The sequence below is a fragment of the Silene latifolia genome, chromosome 11 (genome assembly GCF_048544455.1).
Source record: "Silene latifolia isolate original U9 population chromosome 11, ASM4854445v1, whole genome shotgun sequence".
NCBI lineage: Eukaryota > Viridiplantae > Streptophyta > Magnoliopsida > Caryophyllales > Caryophyllaceae > Silene > Silene latifolia.
Genome location: NC_133536.1, coordinates 205,369,638 through 205,383,996, shown reverse-complemented (window position 1 = coordinate 205,383,996; position 14,359 = coordinate 205,369,638). Strand labels below are relative to the sequence as shown.

Sequence of the window (14,359 nt, the reverse complement as noted above, 5' to 3'; positions counted from 1 at the left end):
TTAGTTGCATTTTCATGCTGTTTTTACAAACTTGAAACATAATCTATGTCTGTTTTTCACTTCTCTCAAAAAAATAGGGTTGGATATTAAAAATAGGGTTTCACAAATTGTTAGATACGTAATATAACCAAATGGGTTGGTGTGGCCTTAACCATGAGGTCATGAGTTCAATCTCTGGCCATGAGAATGGAGCAAACTCTTTGGCTAGCCGTTTACCTACTGATAGGTTTTTATGTCGATTTAATATGACCCACTTCACCTTGCCCCAACTTAATCCCTCAACCCACACCCATAATATCTTCACGAAGGATGGACCGAAGAGCAGCTGGGGCAACATCGATATACTACTAATAATTTAGAGACGGCAAATAGTGAATCAATCAAGCTAGGTGTAGTTTAGCTTGATCGATAAGTTTCTAATATGTTGTCATTTAACTGGTTCATCATGCCTAGTTTTTACGTTGGTGTGATTTAGTTTGAACTTGCTTCAAGTCGAATACGGTTATAAAGATTATACGGAGTAAAGTCTATGGTTATAAGGTCTAGCAACATACGTATTAGAAGAGACGAGTCTAGAGACCAACGTTATCTCCATCGTCTATCACATACCAAAACTACGTCATTTGCAACGACAAGGGTGTGCCTGCGTGCAAAGCCGAGTAAATAGGCGCCTAAGTAATGTCGTAGATAAGGCAGAGGTACGTTGCCATGCAAACCCCATGCATGGTCCATCTACATTAATCTTGACTATACAAGTTAAGAAACCCTAGAATGATGAAATTTGTGCCATTAATATCATAAACACAATACGATGATTGTACGATTACAGAAACAACATAGGTTCGATTATTAAAAGGAAATAAGACTCAATATCCAAAACACAGAACAAGACGAGACGATTGTACGATTAGAGAAACAACTTAGGTTCGATTATGAAACAGAAATAAAACTAGGGGTGGTGTGGTGGTACTAATTAGAAGTCTTTGGGATCAAGACCTTCAGCCAGATATGCCTCCCTTATCTTCCTTTTATTGGCTACGATCCATTGAGGAAAAAACAACGGAACGCTACAATAAGACCGATTGAAAATAATTAGTGAAAAATAAAAAGGGATTAATAATAATATTAATAATAATACTAATACTAATACTTACACCACAAAATGGCCTAAGAATGCTCCAGCAGCAATAGAGAGTATTGTATAGCGACGAGGGAGGGGCGTACCAGGGAGAAACTTCTCCATATCTGCACAAAAAGCATGAAATTTGAATTAGGGATTAGAATAATTTGTCGAAAAAAGCAACAAAAATCTATGCCACAATAATAATTAGAATAATAGTAATAGTAATAATTAAATTACTTAGTGAAAGAAGAGGAATAATAACAATAATAACAATAAGAATAAGAAAGAAGGAAGAGAGAAGACGGAAACCTAAAATTGAGCTAGAATAATTTTGTTGGATATTTGATTTGATTTACACTAAAAATAGGGTTTTAATGTGGGTTTAATATGACCCACTTCACCTTGGCCAAACTTAATCTCTCAACCCGCACTAGTTTAGGGTGTATGAACTTCTGATTTTCAAATTTACATTACTTAATAAATTACTAGTATAGCAACCCGTGCTGGTTGCTACAACACAATAATTTTATAAAGGTTAATTCTAGAAATTTAGTGTATTAATATAATTTTAATAAATTGAATATGAATTTAATTTAATGTAATAAATGTACTTTTATATATAAAACGTAACCATAAGAAATATTCCATATATGGGGCATAGTGATTGATGGCAATATTATTATTAATTGTGTAAAATATTGTAGTAGAAATATTCCATATATGAGTCGACTAAAATATTTTAACTAGAATATATTAGAAGGGAAATATATTAGAAGGGAATATTCTAGAAGAGAATATTTCATATAGGGGGAAAGATGAGCGGAAAACTTGAGCGGGATTATCATAGTTGTATTATTCTTTTAGTCTATAGGGGATTATTTCTAATAAATATCGAATTCATGGTATATCTGAGCCCGTTATTGAGTGGTTGGGATGTGATGAGAGAGAAGGTTATTCGTTATATCCTATCTCGGATATTATTCTTTCGAGCTCATGTTGTTATCGTTATGACGTTATGTATAAGGGCTTGCCTGGAATCCATGGAATTATTAAGGGGGTAAGTTTTATTGGGCGATAATTACTGGGGAAATTAATTAGTGGGGTAATGAGTTCCTTGATGATATGTTTGGCATAAGAGTAATGATTACTGAGTAGATCTTTTACTCCCTTAATCATTACCCAGGGGGGGAGGGTGGGTAATGTATTACCCCTTCACAAGAGTAATAATTCCAGGAGGTGAATAATTACCCGCATACCAAACATGGGAAATACACCTCACATATTACTCCCCTATTCATTCCCCTCCTATTACCCTCAATCCAAGCAAGCCCTTAGTGTCGCTATCACTGGAGGACCTTAGTTATGCCGGAAGGGGCCTTGGCCCCCGCTAGCTTTTCATATTTTAGTGTAAACTTTTCATCCAGTCCCCCCCTTAGCGTAGTGATTGAAACTTAGATATTCACACACGAAATCAATTATTATTAGGAGGAAGATTAACCCAAGTTAATCTATTTATGACTGTCCAGTGTCCACATACTCTTGTAACCCTCTTTTAACATCTTAAACTTCAGCTCGAGTAATTTTTGGACCCGACAGTGTTACAGTTGATCACTATAATGCGACTCGGAATAGAGTACCAATCACAATTATAGCGAATTTGCAAGATCAATAACCAACTCTCAACATAGATAAAGGCCCTATTTGGTAAACAACGGATTAATTTCAGCATAAGTAGATTTCAAAAGCAGATTATAAATGGCAGATTTTATCAGAAAGTTTGACTAGCATATTATAATTAGCAGAATTAATTTGAGTGTTTGGTAATTGGAAGATTACGATTAGTAGATTGTTAGTTTTCTTTGTAAAATGGAAAAAAATTTCTTATTTTACAATATGCTAACCAATAATGCTGGGGTAAACAGCATATTGTAATACAGCATATTGACCCTAAATATGCTGTTTCAATATGCTGCTTACCAAACACAAAAATTAGCATATTGATTGTTCAAACATGCTAAAACCCTTGAATATGCTAAAAATTGGCTAATATGCCGTTTACCAAACAGGGCCATAGTATAATTATTGTTGTATAGTTTTGTAGTTTTAATATATTGTTTGTAACTGTAATTTTTTCGGGATATTACTCGACAATTATAACTATCGATCTTACTACTCTTACCTTCATTATTTTCTCTTGGGGTAATAATTAGTGTATTTTTTCGTTTTTATAGTTTGTAATAATTTAATAATTGAACTCGACTTAAAAACGCAACACTATCAAATTTGATTTAATTGGGGTCTCAAATTGTTATTTTTAAATTAAATCGGATCAAAATTGTTATTTTTAAATTAAATCGGATCAATAATGGTATTATATACAAACTCAACTTCTAATGAGAGTACTCGAAAGCGGTTAGCATTTGTTAGACTCGATTTATGAGCATATCAATAATATTCAATATCAATATGTTAACTTAAAAGATCGAATAATTTTTCGAGCGATATTAGAGAGTCCAACAACTGTGAATAACTTTCGCGCTCCCACATTAAAAGTTGAATTTCAAGCAAATATTAGAGACTACAACTTATACTAACTACCTTAATCAAGATTTAATACGTAAATGATTAAAAATTTTAATTAACAAAGTTTATCTATATGGAAGATTGTTTACGGGGTATGATGAAGTCCTACTTGAAGCCAAATAAGCACGTTAGAGGAAGAAAGTCCTCTATCAGAATATCAAATTTTTATCGTCATGAATGCTATTACCATATCAAATGTTTATATTTTTTAATATTATCTAACAAAAGATATTCACGTTACAAAAATTGTCTCAACAAGTGTGAAAAAGTGTGAAAACATGAAGTAGGAAGCCATTGATGTATGAGCTTTGATGATGAAGATGAATTGATTAGAGAGAGAAGTTGTTATAGAGAGAGAGTGTAAATAAACTGTGTATTGTATATTGATTATGAATGAATAATTAGTTACAATGTGTGTTTCTTCTATATATACAAATGTATAATGTTCTAACTAACACATGACATGTCATCGATCCATGTCAATCCATATGCTTGCTTGTGATTGGTTGTTGTGTGTCATCAACCAACACCCTCTGTTTCCTTACTTTCACACCCCCCCCTCAAGTTGGGATCAGCGAGCATGAAATGTAGACCCAACTTGGATGCCAAACACATGTGTTGAGTATGCCCAGATGGTTCGACCTCATCCAGAAACAGTGGACCGACCTCCTTTTGGATTGGAAAAAGTGGCTTAGTTAAGAGATCAGCAAGTTGTAAATTTGTTCTAAGATGAGTTGTGGTAATGAAACCTTCTTGGATCTTGTCACAGACATAATGACAATCAATGTTGATATGTTTAGTCCTCTCATGGAAGACAGGATTAGAAGCTATATGCAGAGCAGCTTTGTTGTCGCAGAACAAAGTTATGGGCACAGGTATAGAGACCATAAAGTCAGAAAGCAAACCATACAGCCATGTGAGCTCCCCTGCAGTATAGGACATGGCCCTATACTCAGATTCTGTAGATGATTTGGAAACGGTCTTCTGCTTCTTGGTCTTCCATGAGACCAATGAGTTCCCTAAGAAGATGCATCGGCCTGTAAGAGATCTGCAAGAAGTCTGACAGGTGCCCCAATCAGCATCACAATAACCCGTGAGCATTAAATCACTGGTACTAGGATAGAACAAAGCTGCTGATGCAGTGCCCTTCAGATAACGCAAGACATGTACAACAGCTTGCATGTGAGGCTCTCTGGGAGAACTCAGAAATTGGCTCAGATGCTGAGTTGCATAGGACAAATCTGGCCTTATGAGATTAAGATAGAGCAACTTCCCAACAACACTCCTGTAACTCTCAGGATCAGGAAGTAAAGCTCCTTGATCAATGCTTAGCTGCAAGCCTTTTGGCAAGGGAAAAACCGCTGGCTTGCAGTTTGTCATGCCAGACCCTGTCAACAAATCCTGAACATACTTTTGCTGATTTAAAAGTATTCCTTCAGAGTTTCTGGTAACCTCCAAACCCAGGAAATAACGAATCTCCCCTAGGTCTTCGATTGTAAAAGTAGCATGTAACTTGTGCTTGAGAGAGTCCAAAAAACATTTGTCTGTCCCAGTTAGCAACAAGTCATCCACATATACTAAGACTATGGATATTTTCCCATGTAACTCTCTAGTGAACAAAGAGTAATCATATTTGGACTGAAGAAATCCCAATGATAACAATAATTTTGTCAAAGCAATATTCCATTAACGAGATGCTTGCTTTAACCCATATAGTGACTTCTTTAATTGACACACCTGACCTTCTTGAGCACCTAAATAGCCCTCAGGTGGGGTCATATAGACAAGCTCATCCAAAAACCCATGTAAAAACGCATTGTTGATGTCTAACTGGAATATGGGTCATTGTCTGATGGAAGCAACTGCTAAAAGTACTCTCACAGTTGTAAATTTAGCCACAGGAGAAAAAGTGGCCTTGTAATCTTTACCTTTTACTTAATTATAGCCCTTGGCCACAAGTCTGGCCTTGTACCTTTCCACTGAACCATCTGGGTTATACTTGATTTTGTATACCCATTTGGAGCCTATGGGTTTGTGTCCTGATGGTAGATTAGTGACTACCCAAGTACCATTCCTTTCCAATGCTTCAATCTCTTTGGACATGGCAGATATCCATAAGGGATCTTGCTTAGCTTGCTTGTAAGTGGCAGGTTCCACAGTCCTCATGACATTATTAACAGAATATAACAAATGTGCAGGATAAGTGGTAGGATCAAGAAGAAGAAAGTTACTATCAGAAGTAGCAGGTACAGCATTATGGGTAGCATAGAGAGTAGGGCAAACAAAATCCTTAAGCCAGGAGGGAGTAGTTCGTAACCTTTGGGACTGTCTGGGGTTAGGCATGGGTACTCCCTCAGGCATAGAAGATGAAGTATGAGTATGAACTCCAGTAGTATCAGGAAAAACAGCAGTGAAGGGTAATTCTGACACAGTATGAGTAGGGGAATGATTATCAGTATTTGGGAAATCAGTAGTAGTATTTTGTACCTCATTATGAGTAATAATAGGAATAGTAGGTGTTTCTAAAGGGAGCTCCTCAGCTACACCAGGAAAGGAGACTGAGAGAGGATTATGGGGAATTTGTTGTGACTGAATTTGTGCTTTTGATTTATATGGAAAGATGTGTTCTTGAAACTCCACATCCCTACTAATTATAATTTTTTGATTGTCCAAATCAAAAAGTTTATACCCTTTCTGTCCATGAGGGTACCCTATGAATATGCATCTCCTGCCTTTTGACTGAAACTTATCCCTCTGCCTTCTTGGAATAAGGGCAAAACACTGACACCCAATAGTCCTCATATGCTCATAAGTAGGTGAAAAACCCAACAACATTTCATAGGGATTCTTCCAAGAAAAAAGATTAACAGGAAGTCTATTCATGACATGGGTAGCTGCTAACAAGCAATCACCCCAGAACCTCTTAGGGAGATTAGCATAGATCATCATAGCCCTAGCTGTCTCAACCAAGTGTCTATGTTTCCTCTCAACTCGCCCATTTTGTTGAGAGACACCAAGGACACTCTTTTGATGTAGGACTCCTTTAGCAGCAAAGAAATCCAAGCAAGCACTTTGAATAATTTCAGTGCCATTATCACTTCTTACTAGCTTTATGATTTTGCCAAACTGTGTGTTAATTTGATTGAAAAAAATTTCTATGGTCTTACTCACTTGAGTCTTGTCTTGTAATAAAAAAGGTCCATGTGACTCTAGTGTGGTCATCCACAATGGTCAAAAAATAGTGTGCCCTAGTAAGAGAGGGTACTTTATAAGGTCCCCACAAGTCTATGTGAATAAGGCCAAATGAGTCATGTGCTCTAGAGTAGTCCCTTTCAAAGGGTAATTTGTGTAATTTTGCCATGATGCAGACATCACAAGAATAAGACTTTAAATCTGAATCTTTCATTCCATTAATATGTTTCATCTTTGCATAGGAAGTATGACCCAAACGAGCATGCATAAGCTCAACAGCACTATGTGCTTTACACCTATTTTCACTATTACAAAGGAGATAATGAATCCCAGACTGAGCTACACCATTACTCATGCCATGGACAAATCTATGCTTATCAGCATTACTAACAAAAGACACATGATTATTGGGAGGAAAAACAGAACGTGGAACAGACTGATGCATAAACTTGTGCTGAAACTTGTAGAGACCTCCATCTTTGTGCCCTATAGCCAAGATGTGGTCTTCATGGTCCTGTATCACACAGTTAAGAGAATTAAACTGTATGACCAGATTGTTGGAATAAATCAACTTTCCTATGGAAAGTAAATTATGCTTAAAGTCAGGAATGTATAAGACTTCAAACAAGGTGATTTTGGGACTGATGTTGACACTCCCCACATAATGCACAAATTTAGTTGAGCCATCAGGAAGGCCAACAAGAACAAGAGTAACTAGCTTCCTAAGATTGGTGAACAAATGACTTTGAGAGGACATATAGTCAGAGGCCCCTGAATCTAAAATCCATTCAATATCAGTGGTGCTTAATTTTGGAGACTTAATGACATTGGAGGCAAGAATTTTACCTGCAAAATTGACTGCAGCAGCTGAATATTCAACTGAACCATTTAGTCTTGCTTGCATAGCATTAAGAACCTGATCACAAACAGCATTCACCAGATCTTTGTCAATTTTGTTGTGACCACTGTGATTATGAGATGGACCTGAACCTTGTGCCTGCTGCAGAAATTGCCTCTGATCCAAATCAAAAGGCATATCTTCATGAACTTCAGCATTATGTGCAGTGGAAGTATGATTGTTGAAAGGCTTCTGCTTCTTGTACTTAGACTGTCCTCCAACTTGCCCTGAAGAGCCACCATTTCTTGCCATATAACTGATCCTTTGATCTTCGTTGAGGTCCCAGCAAGAATCAATTGTGTGACCTTTCTTTTTGTAATGAGGACACCAACGCTCTTCATACTTACGCTTTTTACCATCACGTCTCCAGACATTCCAGTTACCTTTATTGAAGCCAGGTCTATTGACATCAAGAGCACTAGCATCTTGTGCAGGCTGATTACTAAGAGAAATGGACTTCTGACTTTCTACTTGTTGAACAAACGAATAGACCTTGTTGACTGTAGGAAGAGGATCCATAGAGAGTATATTCGTCTTCAAAGTGTCAAAGGTGTCATTTAATCCCATAAGGAACATTAAAACTTTCTCACGTGAAGCAGAATCAACGATTTTCTTCAGGACATTACAAGTGCATTTACCACAAGTATATTCTGGTATACCGTCTATTTCATCAATTTCATCCCAATGTCTTTTCAATTGATTATAATACTCTACAACAGAAGCAGATTCTTGACCTAAATTGCGCAATTCCTTTTTTAATTGAAATAACAGAAGCGCATTGGATTGACCATACCTCTCCTGAATGTCATTCCACAACTGCTTTGTTGATTTAGCAGATAGAAAACCACTATTAACCTCAGGAGTCATCGAGCTTAGAATCCAGCACCGGATCATGTAATCACAACGCTTCCACGCTGTGTACTTATCAGAAGTAAGCGCAGGTTCAGTGATAGCACCATTGATGAAACCTTCTTTGTTTTTTGATCCAAGAGCAAGCAGAACACCGCGATTCCAATTGATGAAGTGTTGGACCTTTAGTCCTTATTAATTGTTTTGATAATGACAATAATGATTTGTATGTGGACTTAATATATAAACATATGCGTGTAATTGTGTGCTTAAGTTTTAATTTAGAAAGGAACAATTACAATGACGCAAGCTTGAAGTTTGGACCAAGGAGGTACAACTTCAAATACACTTGATCGATGTATTCAAGCAAGATCAAGATTAGAAAACAACCACGAGACTCAAGATGAGAGACTTGTGAAGAGATGATTCGTTTACTGAAGATCTACTGAAGATTAGTTAGTATAGGTCGTCATCCGGTAATGGTTTTACTTTGTTTGATTTAAAGGTTATTGAAGTTATGACCTAATAGACATAACTTCATTGCTAGACAAAAATGATGCGTTAATTTTTGGAAAATATATTTTTAATGGTTTATAAAAAAAAAAAAAGAGTATTTATTTTGATTGGAATTAATTAATTAGAATTTAAGTTAAATAAACTATTGGTTTGTAACACGATATTTATATCGTCATGCAACCTAGGGCTTTAACTAAATTCTATCTCGATTTGTTGTGGGCTATAGAAGCAAGAAGTGGACCGAAGGAGCCCTAGAGGCCGGCCAAAACCTAGGTGGCCGAACCCTAGGTGGGCCGAACCCTAGGGAGGCCGAAACCCTAGGGAGGCCGAAACCCTAGGGAGGCCGAATCCCTAGGAGGCCAAACTCCTCCTTCCTTTTGCTTCTTACTTGTTCATCAAGTTGTTAGGGATTTATTCTTCCAGAACATTCCTATGCCCTAATTCCAGAACATTCCAAACCCTAATTCACTCTACTATAAATACTCTCATTCATTCAACAATAATTGTTGATACACACATCTTTATTTTTAGAGAGAAAAATATTTTAAGCAAAATTCTTTGAGCTTTAATTCTTATTTTCCAATTTGCTTATACAAAAATTGCGCATCAAATTTGTCAATCACTCGAAGAAAAATCGTTATAGGATATTAAATACACAAAGATAGTATACTCACTCGCATAACGTGAGATTAGTATTTATCGTTGTATTTTTCTTATTAACGTAAGAGCAACCTAGAGTATTTAGCGATACTCAATCTGAGTTATAATCATATAGTTGATTATACGAGTGGATTGATAATTTTTGTAATCCGGAGAAAGGTACTAAAAATTATTAATCGAGACTAGTGGACGTAGGTTTCGACTTGTGAAACTGAACCACTTCAAAAATCCTGTGTGTCTCTCTTTCTCTCTCTCTTTATTATTGTTATTTCGATTTTGCATTTATTGTTAATAATTTAATTAGTTGATTTTAATCAATAAAATCAAATAAATAATTTATATCATATATTTCGAAAAAGCGGTCATCGTTTTTAATACTCAATTCACCCCCCCCCCCCCCTTTCGTATTCGATCAATAGAATCCTCATTTGGTATCAAAGCCTCGTGCTCTTGATAGCCTAACAGCTAGAGTTGATCGTTTTTTTGTAGTCTATTTATCGTCTTTTCCGCTGCATTTATTTTTTTATCAAATGGATTCCAAACACCTAAAGTGTCCTATATTCAATGGGAAGAACTATGGTTTATGGAAAAATATGATGACCCACTTCATTAAGGGAAACGACTGGGAGTGTTGGTTGATTATCAAGAATGGTCCGAATAAGATCTTACTTGCAACCAGTAATGGCACTACCGTCGAAAAGAAAGAAGAAGACTATATTGAGGCGGGTTATAAAAAGGCTGAGAAGAATTCAAAAGCAATAAGCTTATTGCAAAACGGTATGATTGCCACCGACGACCGTTTCTCAACCAGTTCATCTGCAAGGAAATATGGGATGGTCTAGAATTAGCCTATGAGGGAACCACTGTTGTCAAAAAGCAACGTATGACATTACTAATGCGAAAATACGAGCTGTTTGCCATGGAGCAAAACGAGTCAGTTGATAGCATGTCCTCTCGCTTTTCTAGCATCATCAATGAGCTAAAGAATTTAGGAAAAACTTTTGACTCCGAGGAAATTGCTAGAAAAATACTCAGAAGTATGTCTTGCAGATGGAGACATAAAGTATCTGTCATAGAAGAATGTAAGGACCTAACTTCATTATCCTATCAGGAGCTACTCGGAACCTTAATGGCTCACGAGATTACTCTAAATCAGGATGAGGAGGAAGTTGGCACAAGCAAAAAGATGGCCTTACAAGCTGAGTCTAGCAAAGTTGATGATTCTTCAGATATTGAAGATGAAACTGCGTTGCTTATTAAACGTCTTAAGAAAAGATCTTTCTTTCAAAATCAAAATAAGACAAATAACAAATCAAAGCAAACCCCCAAGAAAACTTTTGAGTCAAAAGGGTCCTTCTCTAATCGTGGATGCTTCAAGTGTGGTGATAATGATCACATGATCAAAGATTGCCCTACATGGAAGAAAATTAAAGACAAAAATCAACGTGACAAAACAAAGAGAGAATTCAAGCAAGTTATGATGGCATATTGTTGGGGAGACTTGGACTCTGAAGATGTCGAATCCGAAGATGAAGAAGAAACTGCCAACGTTTGTCTAAGTAGCGTCAGTCTTGACCTATTCTCCGAAAGCGACAATGAAAGCAATGCTTCAAATGCTGAGAAGTGTCTTGTTGGAAATTCAGATTCAGATTCAGAGGATGAAGAGGTAAGTTATCTTGAACTTAAAAAGCGAGTTAAGAAACTTTCTAAGGATAATTTAATTAAGTGTTGTGAACAATCCCCTGATCATTGTCATGAACAAAGTTTAGAGTTAAAAGACCTTAAGGAACAAATTCTAGATATTGCTGAGGAGAACCAACTTCTGAAAGCCAAAGCCAAAAAGCTCAAATCTAAAGTTATGGCTACTCCAGCTATAACTTCAGACAAGACAAATGCTGAGAAGAACGCTCTTGAATCAAAAATTAAGGCTAGTGATGCCATAACTTCAGAGCTTAAACTCAACATTAAGCATCTTCAAGCTAAAGTTACAGCTAGTGATGCTATAACTTCTGAGTTGAAGAAAGTCAATGAGATTTTAAAAGATGAGCTTAATGGTAAAGATAGTGTGGTTTCCGAACATAAGAGAGAAATTGTATTTCTCTCTAAGCAATTGGAAGAAGCTAGTGAGAGTATGTCCAAACTTAAGGAACAACATGAAAATGAGAAACGTGTCTTGAATGAACGTTTTGATAAAATTCGTGAAGACTTTGAGAAAGGTAACTCTTCCAAGGATTCAAGTGTAGATCATTCAAAATGTGAAAAAGAAATTGAATCCTTGAAAGAATTACTTTTACATGCACGAAAAGTTCATGATAAGTGGGAAGGAAGCACAAAGGTTTTAAACTTCCTTACTGAACAATCTGATAATAACATGAAGATGGGACTTGGTCATGAATGCTATAGTCGTAGAGACCATGATAAATGCAAATCTAATCCTTCTGAAAATGATTTCAGAAAAAGAAAATACGTTAATCTTCCGAATACTTGATTTGCAATTCATTGTGGCTCCACTTGGACATATACAAGTCAATTGTGTCAAACTTGCTTGGGATAAGAAAAAGAATGTTGAAACTGTTAAGACTTGTGATTTCATAGTGGAAGATGATGTCTCTACTATAGATGAACCTAACGACAATGAAGAACGCAATAATGAGTTTAGATGGACTTATGATATGGCTTTTGATTACTCATCTGTTCCTTCGAAATCAAACAAAATAAATGAGAATCGAAAGCATACATTCAAGCCTAAAGTTCATAACTCTAAACCTAAAGCGTCTCATGAAGGTACTAGACCTAGAGCTACTTTCGATAGAACAAAACCTAGAGTACCTCATGTTCCGATTGTTAGACAAAGACCAAGAAAACCCAATGTTAACGCCAAAAGAATAATAAGACAAGTATGGGTTAGAAAGGATCAAATATATAGAATTACTAACCATAAAGGACCCTGTTCCGGGTGTAATTCCAGAGCAAGTATAGTTACCACCCGTGGCTTGTTGAATGATGTCTTGAGTTGGATTCTCCTTTGGTCTTAATCGTTCCTCTCGGCCTCTCCTGCAACAATGAACGAACTGAGGGCTTGGCTTTGTGCCAAGCGTACTCACTCCGACGCTCAAGTCAGTAAACTTAAAGGATAAGTTGTTACTTGGCTGAATGTATGTTATAGAGAGATAAGGAAGATATTACCAGATGAATAGTGTATTTAGGTTTAGTTGTGTATTTGTTGGATCCTGTCCTCAATGAAGTTTGAGGAGTATTTATAGGCTTTCACCTTTTGTCACGTAGTGGCCAAGTGGCCAAGTGGCTAGCAGGTGGAAAGACTGATCTACCCCTCGGCCGAGGGACCTATGGCAGGCCGGCGGGCCCTGTTGACTCACCGCCGAGGGGTCTTGGATGTGAGTACGCGGGTATGTGCCCCGGCTGGCAAGTTGCCATGCCGAGACCAGTGACAGTGATGGGCTGCATCGGCTAGGCTATCTAAGTCGTTGACTTGCTGTGGATATCTTTGACCTTGCTCAATATGTTGACTTGGTCAGCGGTGCAGAATATGCCCCATCAGACCCAACTTAGCTTGGGTACCTAAAAGTTGTATTTGATTCATTTGCAGGTAGTAGTGAAAGAAAATAATCTATGGTATCTCGACAGTGGATGCTCGAGGCACATGACAGGAGACAGAAATCTTTTTTCTTTCACTAGAGCCCTTCTTCGGTGGTAAAGTTACCTTTGGAGATAACAAGAAGGGTACGATTATTGGAGTAGGAAAAATTGGAATTTCAACCTCCCATTCAATCGATAAAGTATATCTGGTAAGTGGTCTTAAACATAACTTACTTAGTATTTCTCAATTATGTGACAAAGGAAATAGAGTCATTTTTCATGCCGATGTTTGTCGTATCATAATTGAAGGTACTAGTAATGTTTTACTTGAGGGTCACCGTATGAGGAATGTGTATATGATTGACTTAAATGTTGTCAATACAAATTCCTTTTCGTGTATGAAAGTAACCTCAGATGAGTCTTGCTTGTGGCACAAGAGGTTTGCATACATTAGTCCAACTATTTTAAAGAAACTTAAGTCCATGGATTTAGTTGAAGGCTTGCCCTCAATTAAATTCGAGCAAGAGACAATGTGTGACTCATGTGCCCGCTGCAAACATGTTAGATCCTCATTTAAACCTAAAAGAGTAGTTAGCACTAAACGACCACTTGAGATGGTACACATGGATTTATGTGGACCTATGAAAGTCAGAAGCCGTGGTGGATCAAAGTATATATTTGTTCTAGTCGACGATTACTCAAGGTATGTCTGGCCTATCTTTCTTTCTTCTAAAGATGAAACTTTCGATGAATTTGTGGTATTAATGAAGCTTGCCCAAAATAAATATGACAAAAAGCTTGTTTCGATTCGGACAGATCACGGCACAGAATTTGATAATCAATTGTTCATAGAATTTTGTAGGGAAAATGGTGTGGGGCATAACTTCTCCGCACCACGTATCCCACAACAAAATGGTGTCATGGAACGTATGAATCGAACC

General features: G+C 36.9%; 1 long non-coding RNA gene across 1 annotated transcript; it reads right to left on the bottom strand.

Moving 5' to 3' along the window:
* Nucleotides 1-772: 772 nt before the first annotated feature.
* On the bottom strand, nt 773-1,522 carry LOC141615377 (uncharacterized). The gene is made up of 3 exons (XR_012529827.1): nt 1,433-1,522; nt 1,155-1,245; nt 773-1,067 (listed from the first exon to the last, which is right to left on the bottom strand). It is a non-coding gene; the product is annotated as an uncharacterized LOC141615377 (long non-coding RNA).
* Nucleotides 1,523-14,359: the final 12,837 nt, after the last annotated feature.